We start from the raw sequence: 12,536 nt of genomic DNA on the forward strand, positions 1-12,536 counted from the left end.
GGTCCTGCTAGGTACATAACAACTCTTGACCTAACTAGAGGGTATTGGCAGGTACCAATGTCAGAAACAGCTAGGGAGAAAACAGCCTTTTCTACCCCACAAGGGCTCTTCCAGTATGTTCGTATGCCATTTGGCCTCCAGGGGGCCCCAGCCACGTTTCAAAGAATGATGGACCAAATTCTTAGACCTCATCAACATTTTGCCTCTGCTTATTTGGATGACGTGGTCATTTTTAGCAGGGATTGGCAAAGTCACCTCCCCAGAGTACAGGCCGTCCTAAATTCCATTAGAGAAGCAGGCCTGACGGCAAATCCCAAGAAATGTGCCCTAGGTTTGGAAGAAGCCCGTTATCTGGGGTACACTATAGGGAGAGGTGTTATCAAGCCTCAAGTGAACAAGGTGGAGGCAATTAAAGACTGGCCCCAGCCACTCACTAAAAAACAGGTTCGTACTTTTCTTGGTATGGTGGGCTATTATCGTAGGTTCATTCCAAATTTTGCAAGCAGGGCTGCTCCTTTGACCGACCTGACCAAAGGGAAATGGTCCACAATGATTAAGTGGGGACCAGAGGCAGAGGAGGCATTCCATGATTTGAAAGTGGTTTTATGCCAAGATCCAGTGTTGGTCGCACCAGACTTCAAAGAGAAATTTGTTGTGCAAACTGATGCCTCTGGTGTTGGATTAGGTGCGGTATTGTCACAGTTAGTTGGGGAAGAAGAGCATCCAGTGGTCTACTTGAGCAGGAAGTTGACCCCTGCAGAAAAAAATTATAGTATTGTTGAGCGGGAGTGCTTAGCAATTAAATGGGCACTGGAAGCTTTGCGGTACTACCTTCTGGGCCGCCAGTTTGTGCTCATTACGGACCACTCTCCCTTAACCTGGATGTCACAGGCAAAAGAAAGAAATGCAAGGGTCACACGTTGGTTCCTTTCCTTGCAGAATTTCAATTTTACAGTGGAACACCGAGCAGGCAAACTGCAAGGTAATGCAGATGCCTTGTCAAGGGTCCACTGTATGGTGGCTAATGGTGTCCGAAACCCCGGGTTCGAACAGAGGGGGGAGGTATGTGACAAAGAGCTATGTCCCAATAGGCTGCCTGTATATGATGGGAGGTATATAGCACCCAGCCTGAGGTATTGGCTCCTTTAAATCTCCAGGGTAAGACAGGTTAGGACCCTGGAGCAAGGATAGTTCAGTATGCTGCCCAATTAGTCCGCAGGTGGGGCTGTTTAAGGGAGCCTGGCGGGGAGTGGGGGTGTGTTGTACTGGGAGGCAGAGAGAACCTCTGAACACACGCTGTGAAGTGTTTTGTGAACAAACTGTGTGTTTGACTGCAACTCCAAATGGCAAATGTTTGTTACCATCGCTAGGAACTTTCCTATGGACTGTAACACTGCAAACCGGTGAGGTTTACATTATTATTTGACTGTTTAGCACGGAAATTGTGCCTGTTTAAGTTGTCTGGTTTGAACAATAAAACCCCAGGCAGGAGCCTGTTTCACTTTTGTTGCAAACCCAAGCCTCCTGTCTCCTCTGTAAGAACTGTTTTACCTGAGCCCTACCGGCTGCTTTGAGCTATTCCCCACAATAAATATATATATATATATATATATATATATATATATATATATATATATATATATATATATATATATATATATACACACACACACTCATGCACTGATTACTGCTGTAATATTAAATGTAACATGTAATAAGTTTTGTCCTTTAACTGATCTCCTGTATAAATGTTTGTCATGCTAATTAACTAGTTGAATACTAACAGGAGAGGGAGTTTGAATGTACTTTAACCTTCTGACTGCTGATGTACTTGTGAATTAGTAGAACTAACCCTGAGCTCAGTTAGAGAGAGTGCCTGATACACTGGTTATTAAGTGAGGGATTGGAGAGAACAAGAGAATTATAGTAGATCTCTAGTTAATGAGAAATGGTGCCAGTGAGTACATGTGTTGGGTGTTGGTAAGTTTGGGGCATTTCATCGTCTAACCTTCATGTAAGTGATTGACACACTCACATTAACCCCTTGTAACAAACCCAAAGTCACATGTGGCTGAGATTCCCATTTCATGACACCAGAATTTGAGTGTTTTTTGTCTAGAGATGAACAAAAAGAGCTGCTATTTACTCTCATTATGTCTGGTGACCCTGTTGAGCAGCTGCTTTAAAGAAACATCACAGTAGAGATTTCACATCATGTAGGACTTGTAACAATCCTGCAATGAAGCACAAGCAACTCTTAGTCCTGTTTTCAAGAATATGATATGTATTAAAGAGACAGTAGCTGATTTGGTAAAGCAAACCACCAGAGGCGGGACATGCAACAAGGTCACCAAGGCAACCCAGCTGGCAGCTCAACGGCCTCCCTTCACGCGTCACAAGAAGAAATTCAAAAGAGACTTGAACAGGTTAAGATTAACAAAGGTCCAGGGCCAGATGGTATTCATCCCAGGGTAATTAGCGAGCTTAGCTCTGTGATTGCCAAACCTCTTTACTTAATTTTTCAGGATTCATTGAGATCTGGTATTGTGCCAAGAGACTGGCGAATTGCTAATGTGGTGCCTCTATTCAAAAAAGGATCCCGTTCTCAGCCTCAAAACTATAGGCCAGTTAGTCTGACGTCAGTATTAGGAAAGCTTTTCGAAGGGTTAATAAAGGATAAGATACTGGACTTCATAGCAAATCATAATACTATGAGTTTGTGCTGCATGGTTTTATGTGTAATAGATCTTGCCAGACTAACTTAATTTCTTTTTACGAGAATGTAAGTAGAGACCTCGATTCTGGGATGGCAGTGGATGTGATTTACTTAGACTTTGCTAAAGCATTTGATACAGTGTCACACAAAAGGTTACTGGTTAAATTAAGGAATGTTGGCCTGGAACATAGTATTTGTACCTGGATAGAGAACTGGCTAAAAGATAGACTACAAAGAGTGGTGGTAAATGGAACATTTTCCAATTGGACCAGTGTTGTTAGTGGAGTACCGCAGGGCTCTGTACTAGGTCCCTTGCTTTTCAACTTGTTTATTAATGACCTGGAGGTGCCATTGAAAGTACTGTTTCTATTTGTGCAGATGAGACTAAATTGTGCTGAACTATAGGTTCCATGCAGGATGCTGACACTTTGCACAGTGATTTGTCTAAACTGGAAAACTGGGCAGCAAACTGGAAAATGAGGTTCAATGTTGATAAATGCAGGTTATGCACTTTGGCAAAAATAATATAAATGCAAGTTATACACTAAATGGCAATGTGTTGGGAGTTTCCTTAAATGAAAAGGATCTAGGGGTCTTTGTAGATAACACGTTGTCTAATTCTGGGCAGTGTCATTCTGTGGCTACTAAAGCAAATAAAGTTCTGTCTTGCATAAAAAAGGGCATTAACTCAAGGGATGAAACATAATTATGTCTCTTTATAGGTCCCTGGTGAGGCCTCATCTGGAGTATGGGGGCAGTTTTGGACTCCAGTCCTTAAGAGGGATATAAATGAGCTGGAGAGAGTGCAGAGACGTGCAACTAAATTGGTTAGAGGGACGGAAGACTTAAATTATGAGGGTAGACTGTCAAGGTTGGGGTTGTTTTCTCTGGAAAAAAGGCGCTTGCGAGGGGACATGATTACACTTTACAAGTACATTAGAGGACATTATAGACAAATAACAGGGGACCTTTTTACCCATAAAGTGGATCACCATACCAGAGGCCACCCCTTTAGACTAGAAGAAAAGAACTTTCATTTGAAGCAACGTAGAGGGTTCTTCACAGTCAGGACAGTGAGGTTGTGGAATGCACTGCCGGGTGATGTTGTGATGGCTGATTCAGTTAATGCCTTTAAGAATGGCTTGGATGATTTTTTGGACAGACATAATATTAAAGGCTATTGTGATACTAAACTCTATAGTTAATATAGGTATGGGTATATAGAATTTTAATTAAAAGTAGGGAGGGGTGTGTGTATGGGGCTGGGTTTTCATTTGGAGGGGTTGAACTTGATGGACTTTGTCTTTTTTCAACCCAATTTAACTATGTAACTATGTAACAGGCGCAATAACGACACAGGATTGATCAGTAATGACGCTCACATGTGCAGTAATGCTGCTCACACGCATGCGCAATATCGTTCGGGGGACATAATCTGCCCGGAATTGCAGGTGAGTTCAGTGTAGGGGTCGGCAGAAGAGGTACCTGCCCAGCACCCCCTAATCATTGCGCCCTAGGCAGCTGCCTCTTCTGCCGACCCCTAGTCCCGGCCCTGCAAAGCCAGTGTCTAAAGTGGCAGTTACATCGGCCTGTTCTGTTGGATTCATCACGTTCACAAGTTCACGAGTTTAATTCTTCTAAAGTTGAGAATACTGAATTAACCCTTACGTCCCATACGGCAACAACCCTGAGATTTATCTCCCTCCCTGTCAGATAGGACAAGTTGTCAATCACAATTTAACTAACCCGCCTATAATTACCAGTTATCTCCCCCTCCTCGCCAGTGTTTTCGTGTCCTACTTGTGGTAGGTAAGTGGTTTTCAATAACCAATGTTTTTTCTCTTTTCAGTATGTGGCTTTCCAGGTCCCAAGGGGCTTGATGACCGCAGACATGACACCCAAGGGGTAAATTGCCGGGGGTAGATTACTGCCCTTAGGTGTTGGTCTTTCTTCCCATTATGTAGCCTTAGGGTTGCCAGTCCCAAAGATGTATGGATCATTCAGCAGTTAACTCCTTCCGGGAGTATGCGCTTTTTTTTCACAGTGACGTCTAAGGCCGCTGAGGAGTTACTGGTGGTCTGGGGACGCTGGAGTCTCAAGGAGTCAGGAGCGTTCTGATGGGCATGTGCACAAAAGTTGAGCGCGGTGTGGAAATTGTCACACGCCGGGAATAGTCGCCGGAAATAGTTGCGTGCGCTGAGAATTGTTGCGTCCCATGAGTACAAATCATGATGTCATTTACCCGCGTCGCCTTCTAGAAGTGGAGGAGAGTAAGGAGAGTGCACCCTGAGATTCCCTGCATTCATTCCTGCATGGATTGCAGCCCCCTCACTAGGCTATAAGGGACCTTGTGGTGAACCCCCCCTTGTTATTAATTTGTTTCATGGAAACTAATGATGTTGTTCTTGTGTTGCAGAGTCGACAGTTGCAAATAGAGAACCACCTGCAAAGAAGCGCAGGGAATCTAAACATTGGCAGTGCAGAGCTCCACCATGAAGGAGATGGTATCCCAGTCTCAACATGCGACTCATTTAGAAAGCATCTCAAGTCCGGTGCATTCTTCCTTTTCCAGCTCAGTTCAATTAGAAGAGTCAGATAATGATTCTGCCGTATCCTAAGATGAAGAAGAAGAAACTATCTGTCTGTTTCCACCTGACTGTACCTCCAGATTAATTAGGGGGGTCAGAACCACCATGGAAGCATTGGAGGGGGAGGACCCTAAGACGTCCTCATCACAACTTGTGGGGAAACCTAAGACTTTTCCTGTTCATACTATTATGTAAGATCTTATGACCCGAGACTGGAAGAGTCCGGAAAAAGGGCCCTCGATTTGTAAACGACATAAATTACTTTTTCCCATTCAGGAAAGTTCTCCAGAAGGCGGTGTAACTGGATTTTGCTCATTCTCGCAGTTGCTGCCGTACGTAAATTTTATACTTACCCAAAATGTACTTTTCCCTTCGGCAGCAAAAGTTGTCCCACCCTAATAAAGTTCTTGCATTCTGTGTATATATTTTTTTGATGCACTGGTGAGGAGGGGGAGTTAACTGGTAATTATAGGCGGGTTAGTTAAATTGTGATTGACCACTTGTCCTACCTACAGGGAGGGAGATAAATCTCTCGGTTGCTGCCGAAGGGACTAAGGGAAAAGTAAATTTCGGTAAGTATAACATTTACTCAATTTTAATATTAAGTGTATTCCGTCACTAATTAAAGTGCTGAGGCACACTCTGAATCTAGAAGATAGTCAACCAGAGTCTACTTCACCCTCCTTCTTTAAAAAGAAGAAAATGTACTTCCAACACATGCTGAAACTAAAGAAATAGGAGAAGGCTCCTAGGAAGATTTAAATTGAGACAAATTTTCACATCTATATTCTTTTTCTAAGGGTTACCTGGAATTCTGTGAAAATCTGGGAATGCTCCAGTAGAAGAAAACTGCCCTTCCATATCTCACCTTTAAAACATCCTATGGACCAGGGGCTTAACTATAGAGTAAGCAGAGGAATTCTGTCTGTTTATAGATGCCAGGGACTCTAGACAAGTTGCTAAGTGATCTTTTGCTCCTGCAGATTCTAAGCTACTCCTGTTTCTCCTAATTGATTCTATGGTTTTTGAATTTGGTATTGGGCTCATGACCTCTGCTGCCTGACCCGACCTCGACCTGCTTCTCATTTATGTTTCTTTGATACCCAAATTAACTTCAGCCTGAATCTCAACTTCTAATCCGTCTCTGCCTGAACCCTGACCTTCGCCTGGTTCCTGGACCTATTTCCATCCATTACTGGTTCTCCTGCCTATTTACACAATCTCTTCCCTGTTCTCACCTCCAGGGATTTGTATTGTGAAATCTGAAGGAGTTGCTTGAGAGCATCTAACTGGAAGCACCAGAACCTGGGTAGGGATGTCGCGGACTGTTCGCCGGCGAACTTGTTCGCGCGAACATCGGCTGTTCGCGCTCGCCGAATGTTCGCGAATGTCGCGCGACGTTCGCCATTTCGGGTTCGCCTTACCTGGCGCTTTTTTTTGACCTCTCACCCCAGACCAGCAGATACATGGCAGCCAATCAGGAAGCTCTCCCTCCTGGACCACCCCCACACCCCCTGGACCACTCCCCTTCCATATATAAACCGAAGCCCTGCAGCGTTTTTTCATTCTGCCTGTGTGTGCTTGGAAGAGATAGTGTAGGGAGAGAGCTGCTAGTGATTTGAGGGACAGTTGATAGTAAGTTTGCTGGCTAGTAATCTACTTGATACTGCTCTGTTATTGGAGGGACAGAAGTCTGCAGGGATTTGAGGGACATTTCAGGTTAGGTAGCTTTGCTGGCTAGTAATCTACCTTCTACTGCAGTGCTCTGTATGTAGCTGCTGTGGGCAGCTGTCTGTCCTGCTGCTGATCTCTCATCTGCATCTGTTCTTCAAACCACTGCCACCTAGCTGTGTGAGTTTTTTCACATTCTGTCTAAATATCAATAATAATACCGTCTCCAGAAACACCACCTGAGTGACGTAATGTGATTTCTGCCCTTTACAGCACAAAATGCAGCGCTGTGTCAACAATGGATTTTTTAGAAACATATTTGCCCTTGATCCCCCTCTGGCATGCCACTGTCCAGGTCGTTGCACCCTTTAAACAACTTTAAAATCATTTTTCTGGCCAGAAATGTCTTTTCTAGCTTTTAAAATTCGCCTTCCCATTGAAGTCTATGGGGTTCGCGAACTGTTCGCATTTTTGTCCGGACGTTCGCGAACATGTTCGCGAACTTTTTTTCCGACGTTCGCTACATCCCTAAACCTGGGTATGTGAAATTACCTAATACAATCTTCCATGAAGAGAAGGTGGTTTTGAGGGCAGTTCCATCATATCTGCCAAAGGTGATTTTCTAGTTTTCACTTGAATGAACCTATTGTTCTTCCTTCTTTGCCATGAGAGGAAGGACAAAATCCCATGGATGTCAGAAGATGTCTCAAATCTTACATTCAAAGAACGAAGAATGTCAGGAAGTCTATTGTTCCAGCAGGTGTAGGAAAGGTGAACCTGCATCAAAAAGATCATTGAGCAGCTGGATTACTAAAACTATTTCCAAAGTCTATTCTCTATAGGGAAGAACATTACCTTCAGATTTGAGGGTACACTCAACTTGCAGTGATGCAGCTTCATGGGCAGCAGAAGCAGTGGCGCATTCGGAGTTGATCTACAGGGCAGCTCTATAGGCATCCTCAAATACATTTGTTAAGCACTATAAATTAGATTTATTGGGTTTTTTGAGATTCAGTTTGGGCAGTCTGTACTTACAGTCTCTGTTGATTAAATTTTCAACATATCTATTTCCCCTCCCTTGTGTTTTATTGTTTGGGTATAACCCGATTGTTAGGACTATGTTTCAGGAGATGACCAGGATAGGAGGAAATTGTTTCATACTTACCCTAATTTTCCTTTTCTGGTCATCCCTATCTCTATAGCAGAATACGTTGCCTGTTGGAGTGTGAGCTCAGGAGGAGGTAATTATGGGGTAGGGGCATGATGGGTTCTTCTGTTTATCCAACTGTAGAGACAATAACCCCAATTATTAGTATTACACTGCCATAGGGCATTTATGGGAAAATGATGGGAAGTATGAAACAATTTTATCCTTTCAGGCTATTTCTTTCTTCCTTTACTGTAGTTTGAATGTTATTTATTTGGTCAGGACGAGGTTTGTTACCCCCCCTTTTTCTTTTCCTTTCCTCAGACAGACTATATAGCGCAGCAGGGAACTACTGTCTTATCATCATCTGATCCCTACGTGAAGGAAAGTCAAGCTTTGCAGATGCTTTTCTATCTGCTCCAGGTGTTTGCAGCCATTGAGCCCTAAATAAGATCCTTTACCTGAGAGAAATAATCTGCAGGAGGTTAGGTCCCATTTTCCCTGCTCATTGGCTACTGGAGCGACTGTGAGGATCTCCATGTTACTCCTGGACTGTACATCTGGGACATGTCTCCCCCTAAACTAATTGTTATGTTGTAAATACTGGAGGACTAAGGGGCACATTCACAAAAGGGCGAAGTTGCTGACGCTAGTGACTTTTCGCCAGCAGGGACATCGCTAATTCATGCGCAGGCGTCAATTCGCTAGCGAAGGGACCGTCACTAATGTTCATTCACACTCTATCATCAGGCAGGTTTTGCTCTTGTGAAAGATTATCACTAAAGTGCGGAATTTACTGACCGTTCCTCTTTCACCAGAGTTGCCTTCACCACCTCAGACCAGACGAAGTTCTATAAAGCTGCGACATCTTCACTTACATCATATCCTGTCAGCCGAAAATGCATTAAAGTTTAAAATACGCTGGCGATTTTTCCTTTTTTTAAGCGGGATTGGCCGCAAAAGTCCTAACAAACTTTTTTTGGGTAAGCGTTTTTTTCCAGACATTTCATAACATATGGAACATTCATTTTACAGTGGGCTCATGTGTAGGACATTATATTAACTCTCTTGTCTTATGGTTCCCTGGACTTGTGTAATAAAAAGTGGTCACTTCAATCATTTGCACCAACATTTTAATAAAGACGTCCATATCACTTAAAATTTTCCGCTATATGCAAATTGACCTAGAAAGATCACTAGAAAGTTCACATTTTAGTGAATCAGCGTATTTGTAGCGCATTTGCGTCTGGCGAAGTGGTACGAGGGGTGCGAAGCTGACGCTGGTGAAAATTCCCCCATTAGTGAATGTGCCCCTAGATTATGAAGAATATAGCCAGCTGGGAGCTTAATGACAAGTTATTAATTGCCAAAACACCATTACTGTTGCCTGACCACAATGGTAGCCACTTGTTCTCCAACCCTGCCCCATATGTCTATTGCCACTACTATTAGTAAAAGCTAAAGCAATTCCAGGTTTTCCTATAATTAAGGAATGCTCAGCTGTGTAAAGAAGACTCACCCTGGTGGTCTAGACCAGGGGTCCCCAACCTTTTTCACCCGTGAGCAACATTCAGATGTAAAAAGTGTTGGGGAGCAACACAAGCATGAAAAATGTTCCTGAGTGCTGCCAAATAAGGGCTGTGATTGGCTATTTGTAGCCCCTATGTAGACTGGCAGCCTACATGAGGTTCTGTTTGGCAGTACAACTGGTTTTCATGCAACCAAAACTTGCTTCCAAGCCAGGAATTAAAAAATAATCACCTGCTTTGAGGCCACTGAGAGCAACATCCAAGGGGTTGGGGAGCAACATGTTACTCATGAGCTACTGGTTGGGGATCACTGGTCTAGAGGGTCAGTGGGGACTCCCGGCTCGTGGTGTTTCTTCTTCTGTTGCCGGTTTGTGTTAGGGCATGCACTTCTGGCTTTTACGCACCTCGCATGTGACCTCATTGTGACGTTTGGAAATTCAAATTAAAAGGACTTCAGGCTACAATTTGTTGCCCCGCAAAAAAAAATTGCAAAACACATTGAAGTCAATGGGCATCAAAATGATTAGGGTTAACCGTAACCCATGACAACTGTTATACGGGCGCCTATTTTGGCTAAATGCATTAAAGTCAATGGGGTCCGAATAATTTTGACTCACAGCAATGTTTATGCTATTCTGACGCGTGCCCAAATTTTTTCGCCGCCGAATTTTCGCGGCAGTTTCACAAATGTATCCACCGGTGGTGAAATGCGGAAATTTGCCACAAATCCGCGCCTGGTGAATTTATTCACCCATCACTAGTATTGGCCCTTGCCTTCCTCACTATTCCTTCAACTCCGCCTGTAGCGACCTTGGCCTGCCGGACTATGCTTTTTGTCTATTATATTTGCCTTCTGTCCAAAACCTTGGAAACGCACGTGCCCCTTTTATTGTTCAGAAGGTAAGACCTGGTGGCATCTGAGTAGCTGAGGGCTCGTCCCAAGGACCCCCGTCACAGCCTCATTTTCATTGGCCAATGTTATATGTCTTTCCTTGATGTCCTAAACAGCAGCACATATGGGTTAATCCTATTACTTCTAATAGGACAGACAAGAGCCAATTAAACAATTAAGTGCCTATAAGTTCACCCCTCATCCCCCTTAGATTGTGTTTTTTCCCTCCTGGTAGGAAGACAAGATGCTTATATTCTTTTTCGGGTGCAGTCGACGTCCTGAAGATTCCGGGGCACAGAGCGTCCGATGGCCAATCAGGGAGTCACTTGAGTAGTTGTTACCCTGGAGCCCACGGCAGGTAATTGCGCTGGGACACAAGTCCATACAGACAATGGCGGGAGAGATGCCAATTGCGTCACTGAACCCCGGGAAAATCGGGTAATTCAAGCCGTGCTGCCCTCGTCTTTGTGTGTAATACACGTTCAGCTGCCTGTGGAGGCCAATAAGGTATTGTATGCCTGTCCAATCCTGTCTAATTTTTTTTCTTTAATGTTACTGGTCCTTTAAAAGACCACACAGACATCAGCGCTAAAAAAGTAAGCCCCCCCCCCCACACACACAAGTTATAAAAAGCTATTGATGGTCAGGGACCCCTTATAAGTTAAAAAAAAAACATTGGCACCAGGGCCCCCCATAAAAGTTTTTTTTTAAAAAAATCATTGGCGCCAGGGCTCTCCTTACAATTTAAAAAAAATTGGGGCCCCAAAAAATATTTTTTTAAAAAACATTGGTGGCAGGGGCCTATAGAATATTAAAATAATACATTGGTGGCCAGGGGATAAAAAAAACCACACACATTGGTGTTGAGAGGACTTCAACTTCTCCTCCTTTCATGACTTTTGGTCTTTTCGCAGCTTCGTGACTTCGGGTCATTCGGATGTTTGGCTTTTCGGCACTTCCGCATTTTGGCTGTTAAAGGAACAGTTCAGTGTGAAAATAAAAACTGGGTAAATAAATAGGCTGTGCAAAATAAAAAATGTATCTAATATAGTTATTTAGGCAAAAATGTAATGAATAAAGGCTGGAGTGAGTGGATGTGTAACATAATAGCCAGAACACTACTTCCTGCTTTTCAGCTCTCTTGCTTTCCACTGATTGGCTACCAGGCAGTAACCAATCAGAGACTTGAGGGGGGGGTCACATGGGACATAACTGTTGCTTTTGAATCTGAGCTGAATGCTGAGGATCAATTATAAACTCACTGAACAGTTATGTCCCATGTGGCCCCCCTTATAGTCACTGACTAACTCAGAGTTAGAGAGCTGAAAAGCAGGAAGTAGTGTTCTGGCTATTATGTTACACATCCACTCACTCCAGCCTTTATACATTACATTTTTGCCTCACTAACTATATTAGATACATTTTATATTTTGCACAGTCTATTTATTTACCCAGTTTTTATTTTTATACTGAACAATTCCTTTAAGGACTTCGAAAATGCCGCAGGCTTTGGCACTCAGAAAGGGGGCCCGACTCTTTCAAAAGTGCAGCACTGCCCGGGCCCCCCTTCATGCCTGGGCCTGGGACACTTGTCCCCCCTGGTGGTGGCCCTGTGCTGGAATATCTAAAACAAATTCACTATAGGTATTTAACATTGGAGACAAACATTACCAGTCATGTTGCCCATAGCAACCAATCAGATTGTTGCTTTTTGTGTTCTAATTTGTAGGTGAGTTTAGAAATGTAATTTCTATGAGCAACGTCCCTGGTAATGTTTGTCTCACATGTTAATAAATATGCCCCTAAAGAAAAGACAATATTATTCATTTTTGCACTAAAAACTTTCACTTGGATAATTTTTTTTTAGATATGTTGGATTTTTACAGTAGATGTGGTCTTTAATGACAAGTGACCTTGATTCAATAGCAGAGGAGCTACAAGTCCTATATAATAAGGTAATCAGGGGGTTATTTATCAAAATCTAAATTTGTGA

Source organism: Xenopus laevis, chromosome 4L, assembly GCF_017654675.1.
Source record: "Xenopus laevis strain J_2021 chromosome 4L, Xenopus_laevis_v10.1, whole genome shotgun sequence".
In the NCBI taxonomy this organism is placed as follows: Eukaryota; Metazoa; Chordata; class Amphibia; order Anura; family Pipidae; genus Xenopus; species Xenopus laevis.